The sequence below is a fragment of the Myotis daubentonii genome, chromosome 15, assembly GCF_963259705.1.
Source record: "Myotis daubentonii chromosome 15, mMyoDau2.1, whole genome shotgun sequence".
Taxonomy (NCBI): domain Eukaryota; kingdom Metazoa; phylum Chordata; class Mammalia; order Chiroptera; family Vespertilionidae; genus Myotis; species Myotis daubentonii.
The window spans coordinates 39,555,551-39,569,391 of NC_081854.1; positions in this window are offsets into that span (position 1 = coordinate 39,555,551).

The following is a 13,841-nucleotide window of genomic DNA, read 5'->3' on the forward strand; positions in this document are numbered from 1 at the left end:
TTACTCTAAACAAGTAATGTTTTAATTGTCAGCAAGCAATACTTGCAAAAATGGAAGATACTATCACCTTGTTGGTCTGTGAATCGATATCCACATGCATGAGGCATTTTAACCATAACACTCAGATCAGATTAACTCTGCAGGCTGGTTCTGTCTGAAGAAAGGGAGTGAGATTTAGGGAAGCTGGTGAGACCAGGCAGTGAGCTCTTCCTTTAATAAGGCAGTGTGTGTCTCAATGCTCTGTCAAATCTCTTATAGCTTTTACAATCTGAGGAGGGCAGTTCAGCTTGATAATAGCAGCTTAGTTGGTGATAGACCAACTTTTGCCCTGAGAACTTCTGGAAGAAACCTGATAGAAACAAACAAATAAATAAAACTATTTGAAGACATCTGAGAGCTACCTTTAAGGCAGTGGTTATTTGAGGGACTAAGATCTGAGAAAAAGAAAAAAGCCAAGAGCTGTGAGCCTGACATTTGGCCCCATTCTCCACTCAAGGCAATGACTGTTTTTAAAGCAGTTGCTAAGAGACTCCGTAGCGTAAAAGTTCCCACAGTCCTACAGAGCTGGGAGAAGGAAGCAAATGGAGTTTATATTCGCCCATGGAGGAAGGACCCATGTAAATCAACAAGGGTTTCTGTTGGTTCCTGGAATCTCCACACAAAGTTATAGGTGACTCAGAAACCAGCACTTGCTAGTGAAACATCTCATTTAAAATCTATCCAATGCCCAATTAGATTAAGGTGATCTTCAACCTACTTGTCTGTCTGAAGCAGAAGTAAGTCCTTAATTCTATATTTTTATGTAAATACTAGAGGCTCGGTGCACAAAATTCATGCACTTGGAGGGGTGTCCCTCAGCCCAGCCTGCACCCTCTCCAATCTGGGACCCCTCAGGGGATGTCCGACTGCCAGTTTAGGCCCAATTCCATAGGCCAGTGGTTGGCAAATTGCAGCTCGTGAGCCACAATGCAGCTCTTTGGCCCCTTGAGTGCGGCTCTTCCACAAAATACCACGCGCGGGCGCGCATGTACAGTGCGATTAAAACTTCGTGGCCCATTCGCAGAAGTCGGTATTTTGTGGAAGAGCCACACTCAAGGGGCCAAAGAGCTGCATGTGACTCACGAGCTGCAGTTTGCCGACCACTGCCATAGGCAGTCAGACATCCCTCTCACAATCCAGGACTGCTAGCTCCTAACCACTTGCCTGCCTTCCTGCCTGCTTGCCCCTAACCGCTTCTGCCTGCCAGCCTGATGACCCCCTAACTGCTCCCCTGCTGGCCTGATTGACACCTAACTGCTCCCTGCTAGCCCAGTTGCCCCCAACTGCCCTCTCCTGCAGGCCTGGTCGCCCCCAACTGCCCTCCCTTGCCAGCCATCTTGAGACAATGTGGGAGTGGCCATCTTGTGGCAACCATCTTGTGATGACGTCGGGGTGGCGATCTTGTGACATGAGGGCATGAGGGTCAACTTGCATATTAGCTCTTTATTATATAGGATACAGAATTCAGCAAAACATATAAAATAAGGAAAGACTAAGAACCAAATAAAATTATATAATAAGAGATGCAAAAGGAAAGCAATGAAAGCAATTTCAATGTACCTTGAAATGATAATTCAAATTTTCAAAGCATGAAAACATAAAATTGGCAGAGAATTAGAAACACTAATAAAGTGCAAAATGAAAGTTCTAGAAATAAAACCAGACAAATAGTTACTGAGTGGATGAATATCATGGCAGTTTAGACATAGTTTGAGAGAGTTTAGGTAGATAGATGAGAATACAAAGAAAGAAGCAGAGAGTGAAAAAAAAGCATAAAAAATACTAAAAAGAATTTAAAAGATAAATTAGACATGAGTAAAACTCTGATATATGTGTAATTGTAGTCCCAGAAAAGAGAAGAAAGACAATAGGGCATAGGCAATATTTGAAAATGTAATTGCAGATGATTTTTCAGAATTAGTGAAAGACATTAAGCCACAAACTTAAGAGTTACAAACCTCCAGCAGGATAATTATTAGAAAACCACACCCAAACACTGCTAAAAACGAAAGACCTAGAAAATCTTAAACATCAGACAGAAAAAAAAATAGGTAACTTTATAGCAGCACCAGTAAGAATGATAGCTGGCTTCTCAACCTGAAACAGTGAAAGCCAAAATAAAATCATTTCTCATTACTTCTGAAAAGTGCTAAAACAAAACAAAACAAACAAACAAACAAAAACCAGTCACTGTAGAATTCTATACTCAATAAAAGTATCCTTCAGGAAATGGAGGCAAAACATTTTTAAACAAACAAAGTTTGAGAACATTTGTAACCACAGACGTTCACTAAAAGTAGTATTTTTCAATCCGGGTTGAGACTATGTGTATGTGGAGGGCCAACTTAAGGGACACAGGAATTTTCAACTGCATGGTGGGGTTGTTGCCCATAGCTTCTCTTTGTTCAAAAGTCAACTGTAATACTAAAAAGTGTCCTCAGGCAACAGGAAAATGACATTAACGGCAGAAGAGCAGAAAGTAAAACTAGATAAACGTTCTAAACAGATAAACGTGAGTAAAAATGATTACTGAGTATACAGTTTGTTTTACAAGATGAAAGAGTTAAATTGGAGCTGGATGGTGGCAGTGTTTGTACAACCTGATGAGCATATTAATGCCACTGAACTGAACACCTAAGACTGGCTAATATGGTAAATTTTATGTCATGTGTAGTTTACCACAGTACAGAAAATGACAAGGACACACACACACACGAACACAAAGATATGAGGAATGACATAACAAATACTCAGCAGCTTAAAAAATACTGTATTTCTGGTCAGTGGTGCCTCAGTGATTAGTCACTAAGCACATGGTTCCTGGGCTTGCTTTATGACATGCATGTGAGGGGCATGGAGGCAATGCAACTTTTTAAAAAAAAAACATATTTTTATTGATTTCAGGGAGGAAAGGAGAGGGGGAGAGAGAGAGAAACATCAATGATGAGAGGGAATCATTGATTGGCTCCCTCCTGCACGCCCCCTACTGGGGATCGAGCCTGCAACCCGGACATGTGCCCTTGACCAGAATTGAACCTGGGACCCTTCAGTCTGCAGGCCAGTGCTCTCTATACACTGAGGCAAACCAGCTAGGGTGTTTTTTTTTTTATGTTTTATTGAGGCAATGTAACTTTTATAACAGTCCTTCCCTTTCTTAATAAACAGCCCCTCCCTGAAATTAAAAAGCTAATTCATTAATTATTGTACATGACAATACATCACAATGTCTTGTGGAATTTGAAATTCACATAAAATGAAATATTCAATATCCATAGTACATGAGCTAGAGAAAGGGACAAGTTCTCTGAGGTGCATGCATTGACAAGGATGTGGCAAAGTGCTAACTTAAATTAGACTTCATTTAATTAAGAATGCATGCTACAATCTCTAACTTCTTAAGAAAAATAAAAGAATACACTATCTTACAAGCTAATAGAGAGGTAAATGGAATAACAACATAAATAGTAAATCAAGCTATTTTATCATGGGTCCTTTAAAATAAAAATCTCAAGGAGACCCTTGTCTAAAATATATTTAAATTTAAACATTACATCTAAATACCAGAAAAATAATTTTGAAGTTGTTTCATACAAGAAAATAAACATGCAAAAGAAAGGCTTGGCTTGGGGTGGAGGTAATATGTTTTACAAAGAGAAAGGCATGAAATTGTATATCCTTAATTTGTGTTTCGCCCATGTTATTAGTTATCACTAACCTTTGAAATGGGAAGAGGAAAATACTGGAGTGAAAGTGGAAGCCAAGAGTATGTGATAAGAGACCCTTGTTAGTCAATGATAATATAAAGTTCCAAATTCATGAAATAGTAATCGTGAGTGTTAATCTAAAAGAACTAGTGAGCCTGGCTGGTGTGGTTCAGCAGTTAGAATGTCACCCTGCTGACTGAAGGGTCCTGGGTTTGATTCCCAGGCAAGGGCACATAATTGGGGTGTGTGCAGGAGGCAACCAATCAATGTATGTCTCTCTTCCTCCCGCCCTCCACCGTTGCTTCCCTCCCTCCCTTTCACTATCTCTGAAAAACAATGGAAAAAATGTCCTCTGATAAGGATTAACAATAAGTAAGTAAGTAAGTAAGTAAGTAAATAAATAAATAAATAAATAAATAAGAGCTAGTGAGGCCATGGCATGGTAGTTTATAGGGGAAAAGACTGTTTTCTACCAAGACAGGGTGAGGTAGAATCTCCCACAAATAGCAGTTCATCTAGGGCTGCACAACTAAAATGGAAAATACGTTATTTAAGGAGCAACTAGAAGAACTGGTGGCAGTTAGGTTCCAACATAAAGACTAGGTATTTGCAAGATTGTCCTGTGCAGGACAAAGTGCTCATCTCTAATTGTTTATGTAACAGAAATCCTTCTCTTCCCTAGATTTCTAGGAGTATTTCAGTATCTTACTAAGGACCCAGACCACGTGTGGGGAAATGACTTTCTCATACACTTTTATCCTCTCTTATGTCTCTTTTACCTGAAGGTTGGCTTTCATTTAAAACACAGCAATGCTCTAATAATCTTCCAATATTCTCAGAGCATTAAGGTTGGCAAGGAAAAGAATGTCCATGTGTGATCTGAGACAGTGTTTGAAGAATGAAAATGCTTACTCACCTACACATGGCCTTGAAACCCACCACATCCTGATCACAAATCAAGGAGAATAAATGCACATCTTTAAAACATATTTAAAATATCCATAATTAATGATACCCTCATCTCTTTGAACCATTTTAATCCACTGTCTTCCTCATCTCTCACACTTAACAAAAACTGTCACACACACCAGCCTTTTGAGTCAGGTATGGAAGTAGGCAGTCCGCATAGGAGGAAGGTGCATTCTAGAAACAAGTAGAATCTAGGGCAGTGGTTCTCACCCTTCTGGCCCTTTAAATACAGTTCCTCATGTTGTGACCCAGCCATAAAATTATTTTCATTGCAACTTCATAACTGTAATGTTGCTACTGTTATGAATTGTTATGTAAATATCTGATATGCAGGATGGTCTTAGGCGACCCCTGTGAAAGGGTCGTTCAACTGCCAAAGGGGTCACGACCCACAGATTGAGAACCGCTGATCTAGGGGCTTAAATGATCGTGGCCTCCTATGATTTTCTCGGTCACATTGCTGTTACTGTGTGTCATAGGTACTTGCTGGATTTTCCCTGTAATATTCAGATCGTGGTTTCTGATTCATGCATCATACTCATTTAACTTAACTGCATGTAAACCCCACTGCAGGAATTTCTCAGTGGATGGTTTGGTTTAATTATGCAGAGAACTGAATATATGACAGTGGGCCACTCCTACTATCTGATCATTCAAAAGCCCATTCCACTCCACTGTCAAATGGTCATTTTACCGCCCAGAGTTTAACTGTTTGGGCAATTAAAAATAGGTTTGACTACTAAATAGCAGATTTTAGAAATGGTTAGCTCACTTTTTTCAGGAATAATTTAGGGAAGTATGTAAATTGTTAACAAACTAGAAAGAATAATTTGCTTTATCTTCTAACAAAATTCTTACATACACTTGAGTATTTAATCCCACTAGCCATTATTTTTGAAAGGTAATTACTTCCACCTTCATTGTAAAAAATTAATGTCTGTATTAATGAGGGGAGTTGTCTATGAAAAATAAAATGCTTTCTTTAGGTAGAGAAGACAGTTAAGTGTTCTGGGGATCTGAGCCCATGCTGGAAAGCAATCTCTTCTTACCAGCTGTGTGCCCTGGTGAAAGTTAGGTGAATTCTGAGTGCCTCAGTGTTCTCACCTTTAAAATGAGGATAATAGGATGTCTTTTTCTAAAGTTGAAGTATAATTATTCATTTCAGATGCTTAGTATAAGCAATTCAACATCTGGTTATACTCTCAAAAGAACTGAAAGCAGGTACTTGAACAGATATTTTTATACCCATATTTTATAGCAACATTATTCACAATAGTCAACTGGAATCAATGCAATGTCCGCTGAAGAATGAATGTGTAAACAAAATGTACTATGTGTGTACAATGGAATATTAGCCTTAAAAAGGAAGTATTTCCTCATTTTTATGGCTGAATAATATTTCATTGTATATATAAACCACAACTTCTTTATTCATTTATCATTAAGGGACACTTAGGTTATGTCCATGTCTTGACCATTGTAAATAATGCTGCTATGGTCATGGGGGCATGCACCTCCATTTATTTCTCTCTTTATCCTATTCTACCTTCCCCACTTCCCTTTCCCTCTGAAAATCACCATATTGTTGAGTCTGTAAGATGTTTATTTTTATCTTAGTCCCTTCACTTTTTCAACCAGTCCACCAAACTATCTCTCCTCTTACAGCTGTTAGTCTATTCTCTGTATCTATGAGTCTGTTACCATTTTGTTTGTTCACTTATTTTGTTCATTAGATTCCACATATAAGTGAAATCATATGGTATTTGTCTTTGTCTGACTGGCTTATTTCACTTAGCATAATACTCTCCAGGTCCATCCATGCTGTCAAGAAAGGTAAGATTTCCTTCTTTTTTTATGGCTGAGTAGTATTCAATTGTGCAAATGTACCACAGCTTTTTTTTATCCACTCATCTACTGATGGCATTTGGCTGCTTCCAAATCTTGGCTATCCTATCTAATAAAAGACAAAAAGGGTAGTTGACCATACCTTCGCTAGGCTTCCCATTGGCTAATCAGGGTGATATGCAAATTAACCACCAACCAAGATGGCAGCTGGCAGCCACACAGCTGAAGTGAGCAGGAGGAGGCTTGCTTGCTCCAGTGATGGAGGAAGCCAAGGTTCCCCGCCTGCCGTGGCCTGGCTCTGAGCTCCACTGAAAGCAACAAGTTTCAATTATAGAAGCTAAACAAACCCCAGATACCTGCTTTCAGGAGGCCGTGGCCTCAGAGCTGGAGCCAGCTCTCAGCTCCAGTGACAGCAACGAAGTTTCAATTATAGAAGGTAAATAAATCCCAGAATACAAAAAAAGAAAAAAAGGAGAGGCTTGGAGCTTCAGTCGCCGGCTAACCTGAAGTTGCCAGCACCCCAGTGGGGACCCCCACCCTAAAGGGGGTGTGGCCAGCCTGAAAACAGCCCTCAGCCCCTCATCCAGGCTGGCCAGGCACCCCAGTGGGGACCCCCACCCTGATCCTGGACACCCTTCAGGGCAAACCAGCTGGCCCCCAACCGTGCACCAGGCCTCTATCCAATATAGTAAAAGGGTAATATGCAAACTGACCCTAACAACAGCAAGACTCGGATTGACTGGTCACTATGACATACACTGACCACCAGGGGGCAGATGCTCAATGCAGGAGCTGTCCTCTGGTGGTCAGTGTGCTCCCACATGGGGAAGCCCTGCTCAGCCACAAGCCAGGCTGATGGCTGCCAGTACAGAGGTAGTGGTTGAATCCTCTCCTGCCTCCTCAGCAGCACTAAGGAAGTCTGACTGCAGCTTAGGTCTGCTTCCCACTGGCAAGTGGACATCCGCTGAGGGCTGCCAGGCTGCCAGAGGGATGTCTGACTGCCATCTTAGGCCCAATCCCTCAGGGAGCAGGCCTAAGCCAGCAGGTGGACATCCTCGAGGGGCCCCAGACTGTGAGAGGGCATAGGCGGGGCTGAGGAACACCCCCCCCCCCCCCCCGCGAGTGCACAAATTTTTGTGGACCAGGCCTCTAGTTGTAAATAATACTGCAATGAGCATAGGGGTGCATATGTTTTTTTGAAGTAGTGTTTCAGATTTTTCCCCAGAAGTGGAATTTCTGAGTTGTAAGGCAGCTTATTTTTAATTTTTGAGGAAACACCATACTATTTCTTCCAGTAGCTGCACCAATCTGCGTTCCCACCACCATTTCGCAAGGGTTCCCTTTTTTCCACACCCTCACCAACACTTGTCATTTGTGGATTTATTGATGATAGCCACTCCGACAGGTGTGAGATGATACCTCATTTTGGTTTTAATTTACATTTTTCTGATGATTAGTGACATTCATATGTCTATTGGCCATCTGTAAATCCCCTTTGGAGAAGTGTCTATTCAGGTCTTTTGTCCATTTTTTAATTGCATTGTTTGCTTTTGTGGTGTTGAGTTGTATAAATTATTTATAAATTTTGGATATTAACTCCTTATCAGAGGTATCATTGGCAAATATCTTCTCCCATTCAGTGGTTTCAACAGACCCCCTAGGATGATTCTGATGTATATGCAGGCTGAAGTTCAAATTTTATGGAAGGAAACAATTATGATTGATTAACAGATATTAACTTCAATGACATCACTTATTCCTTTTCTGTATTGTTTAGGCTCTTTTGATTCATTTTCCAGAGAGTATGTCTCATTAATTTTCTTTGTGTTTTTATTTATTTATTTTTAAATTTATCTTGATTGTTGAAAGTATTACAGATGTCCCCCTGTTTACCCCATTGACCCCGTCAACTTAATTCCACAGTTGCCTTCTTTACAATACCTCCTCTAATGTCTCACAGCTCAAGTGTGTAACAGAAGGAAATGTTCAGGGGTAAACAGTGCTGAAAGTCATTACGGGTGGAGGCACATCCCCAAGGCTTATCTATCATTATTTGAGTAATAGATAGACCAGAGGTCATTCCCATAGCAATGCATAGTCTACAATTTACAAATTGCAGAATGTAGAAGAAAATTATTGAAAATGCCTGTGGAAACTGTGAAGTTTTTCGAAAGAATGTTTGTAATATCTTACATTGGCATGTTCCCTTTCATGATAAACAGAGGTTATGGGTTATTTAAATGAGTTGTAAGCATCTGGGGGGCCATTGTCATCCTCATTAAAATTCCACTAACTGTAAAGACCTCTTTATTCTTAAAATGAACACACTGTGAAGGAAGTCGTTGCAAAATACCCAGACTGTCACAGACATTAACCTCCTACATCAATAGCTTCTACTTTTACCGAACTCCAATAAAACCTAGGAATTCTCAACTGGAAGCACTTTCCTTCTGCAATAAAGTTGGCTTTTTGTGGACCCATAAATCAAATCACCTTCCCTCTTCTGAACACAACCTAAAACAGATTCCCTTCCCTCGTGTTCATCAAATAGGTAAACTTTCACTCGGTTCTTAGCTAGTGGTAGTTTCCTCAGGAAATCAGGCACTCAGAAAATGGGCTCACCCTGCCCCCAATTCCTCTTTTGCAGGAGCTGGCAATGTGTGCGTGACATTTTCAGGTAATTCCTCTATCAGGAATGCCCGTAAATGGAATGCTGGGCCCAATCAGTGGGTCGGAAAGCTTGCCCTGGTGCATTTATGGGCCGCCTCTGATGATGGCCCTGGGCTGGAGCCAGGAGGACTTATTTTGAGGCTCATGTGGGCCACTTATTATGTAGCCTCCAGCAAGTGACCTAGCTTACCTGATCTCAGCTTATGTATAAAATTAGATTAGGTTCTCTCTAAGGTTGCTTCTAATTATAAGAGTTCCATGACACTCCTCCCAACCCACCCAAGGGGAAGTTATTAAAAGCAAGTTGGATGTTCATAATAAATGATTCATGGCTCAGAGAGAAAATAGAAATAAGGAATAGTTCCTGATTCCTGGTCAACTTTCACTGAGTAGTTATCACCCCGGAGGAAACTCGTGAGTTCCCACTCAAGGGTAATTTGGCTTTGGGAAGGACATTGGGTGTTAGGCATATATAAAAATTACCATCTTTAGGAATTTCACATTGATGTGACTCCTCAGAGCCCTGTACATGAGGCCTCTACAGAAGGGAAAAGGACCTTCTGGGGAAGGGAGGAGAAGGGAGAAGGTGGTGTCTCCGTTAGAGGTAGCTAAATAATGCAAAACATGGAGGTCATTTATGTTCTGTAGAGGGGTCCGATTTTATCCTGTTCAAATTGAAATGTCCAACAAAAGTAGTTTTTTTTTTGTTATTTTGTTTTCAATTTTCTGTAACTTGCTCTGGAACTCAACTCCTCAAAGTAGCAATCCATGACAGGGATGTGGGGAACCCACAAAATGAATAAAAACAAATTCAAATGCAACAGTTTCTTCCAGTTCAAAACCATCTCTTTCTGTTTGATTGGTTCATTAGGAGAAAGGGCCATTGAAGTATAAATCCCCTTCATGGCTAATAATCCACGTTTCCTTTTTCCCTCCTAATTCCCAAGAGGGCTGCTGGTGAAGACTTGCAAATCTTAATGATGTGTGTGAAGTCTTTTTCTGTTCCCACTGCTCTCCCCTCAAAGGTGAATGGTCTGAGGCAGCTCCTGGGTACCCTGCTGTGAGGTTGGCCTTAGAGTGGCTTATCTTTCCTGCTATTGATTGGGGGGCTCTGGATGGTGTCTGGGGCCCACTGCTGTGTCTAGAGTGAGACGTTTCCCACTCTCTACAGTCTTCTTGTCTTAATCTGAGGCCTCCCCAGGTCACCGAGTGAGTTTGCACTTGGTGTGTTTCTGATCTAGGCACATGGGAACCTCAGAGTATTGTGCTTGGCAGTGCCATCTGTGAGGGATTGGACTCAGGGCCCTATTTCAAGACTTTCACCCTCTGCGTTGTCTAGCTCTCATGCCATCTGAGGGATGATGCGGAGGTGGTACCCTTGTTGGAAGGTTCTGGTACACTTTTCTGTCACTCACATCACCCTTTGACCAAGTCCCAGGGTCATGACCTTTGCTGATCCTCTCTCCAAGTCCAGGTCAGGACACTGAACCTTGATATGAACCCCTGCTCCCTGACTCTCCTCCTTCACCAGAAGGAAGGCTTTTTGCTTTCTCTTCCTGGTGATAGAGACTTCCATACAACCCACCTTCCATTCAACATCCTACCTTATGTTTTTGCTCACAAGGAAACGCATACTCTAGCACAGCGGTTCTCAACCTGTGGGTTGCGACCCCTTTGGAGGTCGAAAGACCCTTTCACCAGGGTCGTCTAAGACCATCGGAAAACACACACACACACACATACACATATATAAAATTACATATTGTTTACAGTAGCAAAATTACAGTTATGAAGTAGCAGCGAAAATAATTTTATGGTTGGGGGGTCACCACAACATGAACTGTATTAAAGGGTCGTGGCATTAGGAAGGTTGAGAACCACTGCTCTAGCAGCATAATTATGCACAGTGGAAATCCAAACTCTGAATCATCCTGGCTTAGCTCTTAAAGTGCAGAGGAAAGGGCTTGAAATTAATATACACTTTTCTCACAAGCACAGCCTTTCCATTCATCAAAAACTATTAATCACTGTAGGCTCAAAAGTCATAGTTAAAAGTCAAAAGCAGAATACGGATGCTGGTGTTTTTCCTCCATCATTTAACAATTCAGTTAAAATCCTTGATGCAACAGATGCCTTTGGCCATGTAAGGAAAATATATAACACTGATTAGGAACTCACTCTGTAAGAGCTTATGTTCTAAGCACTGTATATATTGACTGAGTTCTCTCAACCACACTAGGAGATGATACCATTATTAGTCCCATTTTTTGAGAGGAAACTGAGGCTTAAATGAATGAGATGACTTGGCTAATGGCACCCATCTAGCAGGTGGTGCAGCTAGTATCTTAGGAAAGAGCCACACGAGAGCTAAAATGACTTCACTTTAATTTATAGGTGTGTATGTCCTACTTTATTTATTTTGTTTTATAAATTATTATATATTTCTTAATATAAATATACTAGAGGGGAAGGGGGCATCCCTCAGCCTGGCCCTCGCCCTTTCACAGTCTGGGAGCCCTTGGGGGATGACCCACTGATAGCTTAGGCCCACAATCGGATTGCCAGGACTGGGCAGGATTATAGACCATCCAATTTTGGTTTTGACCTGATGGGGGCATAGGGGTACACACTGGTACTGGGGGGCTGTTATCTCATGCCACTTGACTTTCCACTTCTCCCTGGAGCTCCCCTTTCCCTTCAAGGCCTGCAGAGCAGAGGGTGCCAAGTAGAAGTTAGTGCTCACACTTTGTTCCAAGGGTACGTTGTGTTTGGTTGTTGTGTGTTGTATTGTAACTGTGTTCTCCTGTTCAAGACTGTCTGACCTCTTCATTTCCCCCTTTACTTGCTTACCTGAATGGACTAGCCCTTACAGCTTTCCTGTGTCCAGCCTTGACCCACAGTTGCTTCCTGATAAGCCTGAAGTTAGGATCAGCTCTTAACCACAGCTCCTACACTGGCCAACCACATGCTCTGTGAGTGCAGTGACTGTGTCTGGTTCACTGATGTATCCCCAGCATTTGGTATACTGCTTGGGACATAGTAAGCACTCAACATGTGTTTTCTTAAAGTATTAATTAACTGATGGCACTAACTCGTTCTCTTATCAATTGATTTAAGTGTCAATGCGTTAATTATCCTGAAGAAGCAGATGTGGTTTTACATGCTTAATTGACAAGAAGGAAGCCTTTTGGGTATCAAGGGGTTTGTTTTAAAATCTTAAAAAAATAGTAGGGAGATTGAGTGATTTGATGAACCATGGAATTAATTGCTTGCTCTGTCCAATTTCAATTACTCTCTCCCTCGTCCAGTCTGTTACAGATGCTTTGGCAGCTTTAACACTTGGTTTTACATTTTAAATCGCAGGTCAACGGACCTTCCAAATGTAGACAAGAGACCACACTATTTCAGTTTGGTCTGGGAAAGTCACCAAACTTTGGGTGCTAAGTATACAAGTTTAAAGCAAATTTATAACTTAGGAAATATTCCAGTTTTCCATATTTATTTTCTATATTTCAGTGTAATTCCCTGGAAACAAAGCCATCATCTGTCATTGTTTTTCTATCATTATAATTGCAAGAGCATTGTAACAAGCTCTTCAGGCCCTCTGGGAAATTTGGAAATACTCACTAAAACTCATATCACAAAGTACAGCTCTCTTAAAACTAAAAAATGCAAGTGTCTCACTAATTATTTTTATCATGCCTCACTGTCATTAATGATAGAAGTTTGAGTTAAGTGCCATTTCAGAAAAAGGTGTGTATGTGCTCTTAACCACATCAGTGCTGCTTTAAAGAATATGTATGTCAACTCAACATTCAAATGACTTCAAATTATCAAAATGTTAAAGGCAAGAAATAATTTGTCAGTGTGAAATCATGTCTAAATTTTCTGCCTCCTAATACATAAGTCTGCCTTTGCACTTGTACTAAATTCAGATGAATATTCTTGAGGAATTAATAGGACCTTACTATTGATTTGGTATCAGTCACCCCAAATAGGAACAGCACTCTGAGAGGAAGCAAGATGGTTCTACTGATATTTCACAAATTACCATTTTTTGCCTTGTATTCTGTTTTTTTTTTATGTTTCATTTTTCCAACAATATTCAGATTTTGAGTAACAATGAGGTGCTAGATACCATGGCAACTACATCTAGCTTTCCCACAAACCTACCTGGCATCAGGCAAGTAAGAGGCCAGAGCCAGGATTCAGAATCAGGGCTGTTACGTTCTCATGTCTGTGCTGGTTCCTCTTTGCCGCTGTGCTTCTGTTTACCAGTTGTTAATTCACTGTTCATTTTAATCACATCCCAGGTAAATTGTGCATTAAATGTTTTAAACACTACACAGAGCCACCATTGTAGCACAGAGCGGCTGTGCTCACCTCACACATGTATTTTAAAGGAAGAGAAATCGCTATATTCTTTGTGCGCCACTAATTCCCAATTATCTTAATTTTTTCAGTTATTTAATTACTACTGCTGGGAAAGGTACAATCTTTCATATAAATGCTTGAAATTAGAGGAATGCCATTTCTCTCCAAAACCAAAAGAAAATGTAAGATTGACCCTCCCAAAACTCCTCATGCTTTTAGTTGTAATCTCTTTAAAAACAA